This window comes from Onychostruthus taczanowskii, unplaced genomic scaffold (genome assembly GCF_017590055.1).
Source record: "Onychostruthus taczanowskii isolate IOZ18803 unplaced genomic scaffold, ASM1759005v1 scaffold28, whole genome shotgun sequence".
NCBI lineage: Eukaryota > Metazoa > Chordata > Aves > Passeriformes > Passeridae > Onychostruthus > Onychostruthus taczanowskii.
The window spans coordinates 6,787,723-6,800,009 of record NW_024500128.1 but is presented as its reverse complement, the minus strand read 5'-3'; positions in this window follow the sequence as shown (position 1 = coordinate 6,800,009).

Below are 12,287 nucleotides of genomic sequence, written 5' to 3'. Positions count from 1 at the left end.
GGATCAGGGACTTGCTCCAGATGCTTCATACAGGTGACTTCTGATCTCTCTCAACCCTCCATGAGTACCTCTGCTATAAATGCATTTGCTAATACATCTTTGCAAGATTACTCACACAGTAGGGACAGGTGTCCCTTTGTGCAGCTTGTGACCAGCTTTCTTAAAATAGCCCCATTAAGAATAAATGAACATTTATTTAAAAAGCATTGAAAATTCAAAGGAAAACATGTCAAGTAAAATTCAGGGCACTGAGCCAAATCAAATATCATCCAGCTGAAAATAACTATCTAAAAAATGAAAAAAATAAAATGTCTTGTTCACATCTCAGAAGCCACTGTGTAAGGACAAGGGAGAGAGGAAAGCTTCCCACAACTGAAATCTGAATGTCAGTCTGAGAAACTTGTAGAAATCTGCATACTTCTATTTTCCCTGATCAGCCTGAGCAACCTGGAAACTAACTGTCCAAGAAGTGCTACCAAGTATTGAGAATTAATTCCTTCTAAATTGTAATCCTAAATTCAACACACCTAATGTAGAAAGCACCCACCAGTTCTGGAAATCTTGGTTTTCATCTGAGAACTTAACAATAGTCAGACATGGGGGACACAAGCAAAGCTAACATCTGGGTGGCAGAATCATTAATTCCGTGATTTTTTTTTTAATGGATGCCTAACCTTTTTTCTACTAATATTACATGAGGGTTGCCACATGCAATTCCAGGATTTGGTGAGACTCAGACAGGGACACTGAGTAATGTTACTAAGAAGATGTCTCAGTAAAGGTTGTAAATTTGTATTTATTTGGAATAAAAGGCAGGATGTCTGCCACAGAGCTGCACATGAGATTTGTGACAGAGCAAAGATATCTACAAAGTCTGCAGAAGGATGAACTCCAAGAAAACATATAGCTTAGCATAAAATTATCAAGTACGGTAAGTGGTGAAACAGATGAACACATTAAAAGACTTTTTTTGGGAATCTAAGCTCAGCTGGGAGCTGTATTTAATTCCCTTCCATAATTTATATTTAGCCAATGTTCTGCTGCTGCTGTAATTAGTGCATGCATTCGGGGAAAAATTATTGAAGATAGGTCTTCGTGAGAAGACATTTCTAAATGTCTGAGTATCAAAGCAACAGTGAAAGAAACAAGGGGACTTTTCCCATTCTGAGTCTGCAACCTCAGCACAGAGGTAGCCAAGTGCCCATGGACAGCTGGGAATTATTGGGAGACACCATCTTCAGTGTCAGTTGGCTTTCTTTTCTACCACTACCCCTTCTCTCTTATTTTTTGTAGGTTGTTCCTATCAGTAACCTTAATGGATATAACTGTCAGCCTGTTCAGAAGGTGAAAAAATAGGCTGTCCTCTGAACTGCCAGCTGGGAGGATTATGGTAGCCAGAACATAGTCTTTAAATTGAGAGACAAAAGGGATGTTTCCAAATTAATAATGTCTGCACTAGAAAGCATAAAAGAAAGAAAGTTAGCTTAAACCAGAACTAGTAACCTATGGAAAGAGTAACAGCCTCTGTTTTAACAATTCCATGCAATCACAGAATTGCAAAATATTCTGAGCTGCAAGGATCATCAATGTCCACTTCTGGTCCACCACAGAACAGCCCATGTGCCAAAACGTCATACCATGTGACTGAGAGTGTTGTCCAAATGCTTCTTGAACTCTTTCAAGCTTGATGTGTGACCACTTCCCTGGGGAGCCTGTTCCAGCGCCCAGCCACCCTCTGGGCTAAAAAGCTTTTCCTGCTATCCAAACTAAAACTCCCCTGACTAGTTTCAGGCCATTGACTCGAGTCCTGTCACTGGTCCTGACAGTGAAGAGATCAGTGCCTGCCCCTCCACTTCCCCTCATGAGGAAGCTGCTGACCGCTATGAGGTCTCCCCTCAGTCTCCTCTTCTCCCGGCTGAGCAGACCGAGTTCCTTGTGTACCTTCCCCTCAAGGCCCTTCTCCCTTCACTGCACCTTCTGCAAAACCATTCCCAACTGGATAAGGATAAGGCAAAGGTGTCTGAGAAAAATTTATTTTCCTACATACCTTTTTCCTTCCTTGTCCAACCTCAAAGCCAGCGCACAAGAGTGCAGGGGCCCCACCAGCCTGGCCTCCTCTTCTCCTGGGATGAGGAGGGAACAGGTTCACACCAGTGCCCTCTTCCTCTGCCTTCCCTTTGGCAGTGAGAGCAGTGGTGCTGTCTTGCTCTAAGAGGCTCCTAAACAAAGTTCCAGTCAGCTCTGCTGTTTCTAAGGGGCCCATTCTGTGGGCTCCGAGTGTCCATAAGTTGTACAAACCAATACTCAGGCAGGAGTCTGCCATCCAAGGAGAGTCCTTTTCCTACAGCATTCGGTGCATTGACATTCACACAAAATTTTACAAACAGTACAGGTTTACAGAAGATGAAACCACTCACCCAAGGCAAAATGCCACCAATCCCATGCCTAAGCCTTGGGTCAGTAAGTGAAAAGAAATAGTTTTTCAGAGATTACAATCAGATTTTACATGTTTGATTCGTTATTTTTTAAACTGATTTTGAGGAGTGCTCTTCAAAATATGTATCTCAGTCTTTGTCACAAGCCCCTGCAATGAACATGACATGAGAGTGAGAGTATTTGCTTTTCCTTTTCAAGGTGTTATTAACAATGAAATAAAATCTACAAAGATTTAGTGTGCCAAACACAACATACTCCAAGAGCAGAGTTGAATAAAAGTCTAAAATTTAAACATGATGTTAACTTGGGCAATAATCATAACTAAGATATTTTATAGAGACCCATTCTTGTGTTCTCTGCATTCAAGAATAAATTACTTTAGCAGAAGTTACATGAACAATTAGGTATAAAACTTACTTGTTCATATTCTGCATAATCACTCATTCCCATCTCATAACACAGTCCACAGACTTAATAAACTAAAAGAAAGGAGGACTGATAGTACAATTTTGCAGACAGCCAACAAAGTACTGCACTTACGGTTCATTTTCATTGGTAGCGGTGGTCATTCCACAATGAAACTATATTAAGAGAAGCATAAAAAGTTATTGCTTCAGGCTTGTCTTCACTGCTGTATCAACACCAGGAAGAATCCTGTTATTGCTGCCACAGGAACACCAATTCCTGCCCACACACAGAGCTCTCAAACCTCCATTTAAACCATACCACAAATCCTTCAGACAGGCAGAGGAAAAGCAAACTGATAAACGTGCAGGACTAGAGCCACAGGCCATGGCTTGTCTTAGACTAATTAATCAGCTGTTAGTACAAGTATTCTATCTTGCAAACGTTCCTTCAGCCATTCTGAAGCCCTTCTTTCTCAAGTCAGGGTACGTTAATGCAGAACCAGGTCCTGAGCACTGCAGTCAGGCAAGCCCTGTTCTGCATACCACCAAATGAAGGGACTACAACAACAGCATATCTTGAATGAGATGGAAAGCCATCATAAACTACCTGTTCCTACTCCATCTGGTAAATGCACCTGACTAAAACACAGATAACCAGTTTGTTATTCTTTCTGCTAGAAGAGCATTTTTAAGTTAATAAGAAAGACTTAAAGACAAGTCTTTATGCTTTCAGCAGCAAAGGAAGAAAAGTCAATATATGCAAATACAGAGTTTAAATCTGTCATATTAACTCAAGCCTTTAAATATTAATCTACCTCAGTGTTTTAGTAGGTGCAGTTGTCTTCTTTATCCTCAAATTGCTATTTATGAGTCAGTATGTTACCAAGGGATACCATCCAAAGGAATCTGTTTCGAGGAGCTGAATGTGTTGCTGGATCCTAATCTTGATTACCAGTGATGTGTTTCTGTGAGACTGCATTCATGCAAGGCAGGAACAGCTGGTTTGCACTCCTCTGACAGTTTCATCTGCTTGCCTAAAGGTAGGATAATCCCTGTGGCAAAGTGATAAAGTGATAAAGATTGATGCAAAGATATGAGCAAAGAAAATTTCATGCAGGTATGATCTACCTATACCACCCAGGAAACAGGGGCAGAAGGCTGCCCCCACATCTGCAACAGCAAGGAATGTGACCCATTGGAGTGAACCTGTAGAGTGAAACACTTGATGCTGAGGGCCTGATTTCCCAACTCTGCTGTGCTTGGTTTTACTTTCAGGCTATTTCTAGTCTGGCCAGGTTGCCCATTTTGGCTGAAATGCTGCACTCCAGCACATATTCAACCTTCATTTCCTCTTGAGACAACACAGCTCATGAGTTCTAAGGCCACCCAATGGTACAAAATTAGGTGCAGGAAGTGTGGGAAACCAGGAAGTTCATTTAAGACTTCACTCTGATCCAAAAAAACCCCATTAGGCTAAGTGGACCCTTAGTACCTAATTGATGGTAGCAAAATGCAGTTTTAGTCCATGATACACAGTGTGCCAGGGAGAAAGGATACAGGAGAGAGAGGCTGGAATAGAGGAATCCACTCGGAAACCTGGCCAACTTGGAAATCTTTCTGCCAAGAACTGAAAAACTAATCAAACAGGTCATAATGGCATCATATATCTTTTCTTCTACTGAGCTGCCCAACTTTTTTTCTTGTCATTTATTGCATTGACTACTGGTTGTGCTTTTTATAGAAAAATCACACCTGATATTGAGCATATGAAGACTGTTGGGATATAGCTGGGAGGGAATAAGATTACTTTCAATAATCATACTAGAGGAAAGGGGCATCTAATTCTCCACCAGAAAGAAGAGCTTTTAAATTAAAAGATGTCATTGGAACTAGAGGAAAAGGACATAAAATGGCAACAAGCAAACAGTCTGGAAAAAACAAGAGATTTATAATCATGGGAGAACTGGAAGTGTGGAACTAGTTTCCAGTAGAATCCAGGATACATTTTTCAGGTGAAATTCAATATTTTGCTAGAGGAAACTGCCAGACATCATTGTCTACAATGCTGGAGTACCATCATAAAAGTCCCTCCTTGTTCCATAAGAGCTGCATCAAAGCCCAAAATCTGTAAAGGACATGAGGGACAACACACCCCCACGCAAAAGAAAGTGATCTTTCTGCTCTCAGTGTGGGAGAGTGGTGGGTTTGCATCTTGTCTGGATGAGTGCTATGGACAGTCAAAGCACAGCATTAGACAGAACTCTTCACATCTCAGAAGTCATTGCCTGCCCCCTTCTTTGGCATACAGCTAGATGTTCATGGGCTTGGCTCCAATTTTGGATATAGATCTCTTGCTACAGAGTTTATTGCTCCAGCTTGCCAAGAAGAAGATTACTGTCTTTGGGAAAAACACTACTATCTTGGGAACATGCAAATGCCTTTCCTTGTAAACTGCCACATATCTGTTAAGATTTAGACCAGACTCCCAGCAATGTCAGTACCTACCAGATCAATGATCTGCAGTATCTCACAGGCTTTCCAAGCAATGCTGCCTGAAGATAACTCAGCTCCAATGTCCTACTTGCTTTCAAATGCCCACAATCTCAGACTTTACCTGTACAGAAAGCTACCAGCTACTGCTTATGGATATACAAAAATCCCCAGCCCTTCACTAATGATATGTTACAGTGTTCCTATGGTAATGGAAAGATATCTGTTCTTGTGCTTGGAATTAAAGAGATGCACTGGTCTGTTGTTATGGAAATGTTTTGCATTTTTTGTAAATGCCAATTATATGAAAACAAAAACCAGGCTGAAAAAGCATAAGGGTATTTTCTGCACCATAATATTTCAAAGGGATATATTGACAGACCCTCTGAGTAGACAAAGGAAAAAAAAAAGCAAATCAGGAATAGCTAGTTGCTAGGTTTGGTCTGAAGTAAACATCAAAAAGAAATCAAAACACAAAAGACATCAACTATGACCGTCATAAGCTTCTACTCTTGCTATCTTCCTTTTCAAAACGTTGGTCTTTATTAACTTGGTTTAATGCAGTTGTTACATACATACACACTATGGCACACAGAACCATGATTTCTGTGCTTTTGTTAAGATAGAAAATTGTAAACAATATGTTAATATTACTCATATTTTGCTTCATAAAAATTCAAATCCTTTCACTAATGACAGGAGAGTCTTGCATTGTTTTTCAGGGGCACACTAGTGCAGGCTGTGAATAATACAATTTTGATGCATAGTATTGCAAGGCTTTTATTTAAAATGAGCCATAGTTCTTCTGCTTTCATTTTTATCTTTACTTATAGATAAAACTATTCACTGACTTCTTCACTAATTCTTTCAGCTAGTCTGAAAACACATATCTTTTAAAACTAAAAGGCCATTTGATCCAAATCTTCACGAACCTCCATACAGGCACATGCAGTGCTACTACACCAATACCACAGCCCTTGCCACCCCTTTGCAAGCACATCTTGCACCCATGGCAACCTCGTGACTAAGTAATTAAATGTAGTAATACAATATTACAGTCACTATTTTAGCGAAAAAGATTTTTTTTAGATAAAAGTGTGGCAGGCAGCTTCAGAGTCACATCAAAATTGAGTCAGTAATGAAAGAAATCATCACCATCACAGTTTTGATCTCATTAATTACCATGGCCCACCTGATCTTTGTAAAAATTTCTGTTATTATTAATTGCATATTGATGTTTGTCTCAGTTTGGGATTTCAGTACTTTCTTTTTCAGTATTCTCTTCTTCCAAAAGAATTAGAATCAAATCAAAGCACACATTTCCTGTGTAGTTTCATGCTTTAATATTCTACCGGCACAATTTGCTTTTAACACCTTTCCTCCCCACCTCCATCACTGCTTTTAACTTATCATTCAAAAAAACCATGCTTTTGAGAAGCCATAGCATTTAATGGTGTCATTGTCAGCACAGCTTTCTTCTAGCATTAAAATTCCTGTTTACACTGGTAAATATGCAAGGGAGCATGCAGGGGTGAAAAAAAGGACGGGTGCATATCTCTGTATGTGTGTGAGTGTAAAATGAACCATGGGGATGGGTGAGCACAGGCCAGCCTCTCACAGTCCCTGCTTGTGGGGACATCCAGACCTTCCTGGCCTCTTTGGCTGATGATGTGCCTGTTTCACCGAATATTTTTGCCATGTGAAGGTGACTCTTTGCAAGTAGCTTCATGCACTTGCATGAAGAAGACCTTAAAACAGCTTCCAAGGGAGGTGATGTTGGACCAGCAAAGAGTATCTGTGGTCAGACAGAACCCTGGTTCCCCTGGGGCCAAGTCTATGCCCCATGTGCTGCTCTGTGTTACCAAGCATTACCTTCAGGTCCCTGAAAGGAGATTCTTCAAACCCGAGATCCGCTTCTCCTCAGACAGCAGCACAAAAGTAGCACCACAAAAGTACCGTGGCTCCTTGCAGCACTCACAGAACAAACTCTCATCTGTTATGATACCCACACCCCTTCCTCCTCCTCCACATTTTGCAGTTGCATAGCTTCAGGCCATAACTGTTTATTCTCTGAGGAGCTGAAAACACTATTTTTTTCCAGTTTGGCTACTCAGTGTCGGATGCTATAAACCCGCCAAAAAGTTAAAGGTATCAGTACAGTCTGCAGATTCTTTTAATGGCAATCAGTCTTGTAATGCTTAAATAATGAACTCTCATTTTCAATAGTGACATTGTAGCAGATTTGTAAAGGCCCTCCAGTGTTTTAGTCCTTGCACATGTTCCCATCAGACATCTTTGAAATAAGGAGGCACAATAGTCTCATTAAAAATAATTGGAGCTGAGCATATAGCTATTTGGAAAATTCTTCCAAGTACCTATCTGTATCTTTAAGCATCTAAATACTTTTAAAATCTGGGCTGAAGGGAATACAAGTCATTAGCATTTCCTGCCAAGCGCCAGTTTTATTTTTTAATTAAAGTGATGCTATTTCTGTTGATCCCATTGGTCCTTTCAGTGACCGAATACCAGAAACAGCAAATTCTAAATTAGTGCTGTGAAGGTGCAATGGAGCAGCACCAAAAACTTGTTTAATGAAACCTTGCCCCTTCCCAATGCCCTTGGGACATGCAGCAGTCAGCAAAGATGGCAGAGAGGTCAGACTTTTCCTCCTATTTAATTACCCTGCCTGCCATAGCCCTGCAGTATTCTAGGGTGCCATTTAAACCCTAAGACGTGGTTCAGAGTTTTATAATCTGCTGGTGGTCTGCTTGGGATGTAGTGGGACAGATTGCCTGGACTCACTGCTGTATGGTACCCACATATCTAATTATCAGCTCTGCCTTCAGGATTTTGGATCAAATCACAGATGACTTGAGGAAGGGAGTTTACTTCTAATTCGCCTAAGTTCAATTACACCAACATACACAGCCTTGACAAAGGAAAAAGAAAATATTTCCCACTGGGCATAATGGCATTTATTTCTAATGATCAACAAACACCATGCTGCCAGCAAGTTTCAGTGGGGTTGCTTGTAACACCTCAGTGTTGGTAACACAGCTTGTCCCCAGGACCGTACCAATTTCTAGAGGCCCATCTTCCTTGGTTGACCCAGAAGTAGGCAAATAGTGAACAATGCTTCTATTACCTTATTTTAAAAGACCCTGAGACATATTCACCAAGAGAAAGAAATGCTAATAGGCTGTTAGATGCTAATAGGTGAATCACACTGCTTAGAAAGGGAATTTTTAATCTTTCTTTAAGAAGGAGCCAAGAACTCAGTTGGCAGCTTTGCTGCCCACGGTAGCTACTGTCCTGGGAGTGCAATGTACAGCCTCTCACAGTTCTTCAGCTATGCCATAATGACCTATAGGCACTGTAAATTTTTAGGGAGCTGCTCTTGGAAGAGCATCAGCTTAGCTTCTCTCACTATTGCCAAAGAGCCATCCCTCTCCTCCCTGCCCCTGACATCAAAGAGCACTGCCACTTTTCATAACCAGAGTTCAGCACCGAACACTTCCATGTGGCTCAAAAGCTCAGCGAATGCAAGTACAGATACATAAATGGCCACATTATTTTTTCTTCAGAACAGTAACCACCAAAACACTGCTGTGATGGTTTAGTGCACATATCCAGATTAAAGCTTTGTCAGAATTGTTGATCATCTAGTTGGTAAGGAATCAGTCCACTGAGTTCTGCCTATAAGCATTAAGTGCCTCTAATATTTGCACAGCTCTACAACCTCAAACAAAAAGCCTTAAGACTGAACTCTTAAAATTCACCTGAGCCTTTTGAAATGGATTTGCTAATAAGTAGGCTTAGATATGTTCTCTGAACTTTCCAATCAACTTAATCTTGCAGTAAGACATATTTAAAACTAACCTGGATATCTGTCTTTTCATTCCAGTTTTCTTACCTTTGCTGTAAATATCCTTCCTCTGTTAGGAAATGAATTTTGCAGGCTCAGCTTGCTGTAATCAGTAAAGCATATGCCACAGTGCAAGCTGCAATACAAAAAAAGCACAAATTCAATATATTCAGGGAAAAAAACCAAATACATAAAATGAACATATGTTTCCTACCAGAGACTTAGCAGCTTACTTGACTACTTCTGCATTTGCCTGGCTTTTAAAAACAACCCACCCAAGACATTCCAGTGCACATAGCTCATGGCCTTCAGAGAGGCCAAATTCACACCTCAGGGAGGGATGTATAAACTAAATTATCTCCCATTAACAAGCGGGACACCAACATATAGACAAATTAATTATTCTTGTGCTGCACACTTGGGAACTGAGAGCATCATGCAACTACTCCTTACTCACCTGCACTTCTACTCATACAGATATCCTGCTGACCTATACATAAAGACTCCCAGTGTCTTTTTTCACCCCACTGCTCTCCTGACTTGACCCTTTCCATGGCTAACACTCCTGCTTTATCAGTGCTAGGCATGTCTGCAGTGTTCCTGCCAAAAGCAAATTATTCCCAAAACAACTTTTTCTCCAATAATTTGGATTGAAATTTGTGGCCTCATTGAGTGGAGATCTGCTGATTTGACTCAACTACTTCTTGTGTCTTCACAGTCAAGGCATTCGTGCATTGAGATGAAACTACCTCAACAGACCTATAAAACAGCCTATCACATTTACTATTTCTGTCTTTTATGCTTCCTTGTTTAGTATTTTCTCAGCCTCAAACAATTGATCCCCTTTCTTGCAGGCATCCCAGTAAGGAAATCCAATCCTTACACTATATTGAAGTAGCACTTTAACATATCACTATTGCTTGGAATCGTTTTTATTGTACAATAACAAGTCTTCTGAAAAAACTAAAATCTTGCCCAGCATATTTATTATCTCTAGTGTCTGGGTTTGAAACTACAAGCAGTGTTGAAGTGTATCAATGTCAAAATATAGTGATAAAAATTAAATACTATTATCTTCACTTAGATAGGAAGGAGGCAAGGCTAAAGACCTCTGACATGCAGGAATTTTTGTGATGCTGTTGCTGGTGAGGTCATACAAATTGTTATATTGATTGCACTGATGAATGTAGTGGTGCAAGTTCAGGGGAAACCTGAACTGAAAACCTTAAACATTCTTTTGTTCTATCACTCTGATGTAGAGTTTATGTTTCCACTAATGCGGCAAACAAAATAGTTTCCCTCGTTCCTCTTTTGCTTTCAGCTATGACAGATCTATCCTAACAAGGTTTCATTTGGGGACTGAAGGAACTGAACATCTCCATTTCCAGGAGATGTTGGCTCCTGAGCAGAACAAACATGCATCCTGCGAATGCTACCCTGATAGGAAATGCAACCTCCAGACAAAAAAAGAAAAAAATTCTCTCCTCTTCTTGGCTGTGTCAAATCACCTTGAAAATTGCCTTTCTCTGCCTATCCAAGGGAGAGAGTCTAGATGAAAACTCAGTCTGGATACACAGCTTTCAATTGCTAAACTGAAGAATATTAGTCTGTTCCTTGGACTCACAGCGACTTCTTCCTGCCAGGATGCCAAAGAAAGGAAGAGCCACTGCGCTACTCTCAGCTGCAGTGCCGGGAAAACCAGTCATGGAACTATGAGTACATAGTTCCATAGAAGGAAGGCCACTTGACAGCTTGGTTGTTCCCTGTTTATTCTGTGGCAATTCAGAGAGGGGAAAAGAAAACAAAAATATGGTGATCTAAGCTGGAGAAAGAGCAGGCATTTTACTGTTGTCAAAAGGAAAACATGAAGTAAAGAGACTGCTGAAATGACAGGAACATCGTGATGACATGCAAGCAGGGTTCATAAAAAATACCCATTTAAAACCTTAAAAACTAAATTTTAACATTAAATATGTGCACTTTTCTGTTAATCTTTTCTTTCTCCTGAAATAAGGCAGCTGTTTCACTGAAGCAAATCATCTGCCAAAGGAAACACTGTGGAAACCCTCTCCCAAAAGGCAGGTTTAAAAAGAAAAAGAAAAAAAAAGAGCTGATGTGTAGCTGAAGTCTCTGATTACAGGTATGCTTCCTACTTTGAAGCAGCCATGGAAATCCAAGTGCTGAGCCCAGACACAAAGGCTGTCAGGATCCCTGAACTGCTCTGACAGCACAGTCCCTATTCCCCCATGCATACAGCAAGAACAGCCGCCACCAGAGAAGAGCTTTGCTGAGAAAAACACTGAATTGGCTGCCTCACTCACCTCCTCCTGTGATTTTAATCTCACATTTTCACAAATTAAGAAGAATCCTCTTGATTTCAGCAGGGACCAGATGAAGCCCTTCCATGAGTGCAGTATCTGAGTGTTAAACATCTGCCTTTCCCAAGTCGGCCTGACAAAATATCAAAGAGCATACGGGCCATTTATTCAAGTAAAGAGTTTTTCTTTGGTTATAGATGTTGCAGCTGTCTCGAGACTACCTAGAAATTAACTGTTCAGAATTTGGATGACTTTAATTAGCCCTCCAGAAAGGAAATGTGTAATCTACCACCATGACCATGAATGGGAGAATTCAAGAAATAGCAATTTACACAGGGCTGCAGCTGGGGACATAAAAGAATGAGTGTATGTACAACACATCCGTATTCCTACAACAAACAAACACTTGGGCTTCATGTTTTAAGCCTTTAAACTTTGTGAAGACACAGAAGAAGCTGAGAGTGATGTCAAAACACCTTAGCTCAAATTGCTGCAGCTACTTAAATTGATTTCAAGTGTCTGTTAAGCTTGTTCTGAAATTACCTAATAATACATTGCATACGTAAAAATCACAGCTGAAAGTGGGACATCTCTCTCTCTTGATGAACATGGAACCACTCCAGGGCACTGAGCTATGTTTAAAAGCTCCTGTGAGCTTTCAGAAGAGCCTTGTAGCAGAAACAGACAGGGAAGAGCAGGACACAAGCTCCCAGGGACCATGGAACAGAGGGCCATGGACAAGTTTGTTCCACAGTTTTGTTTCCTTTTGGA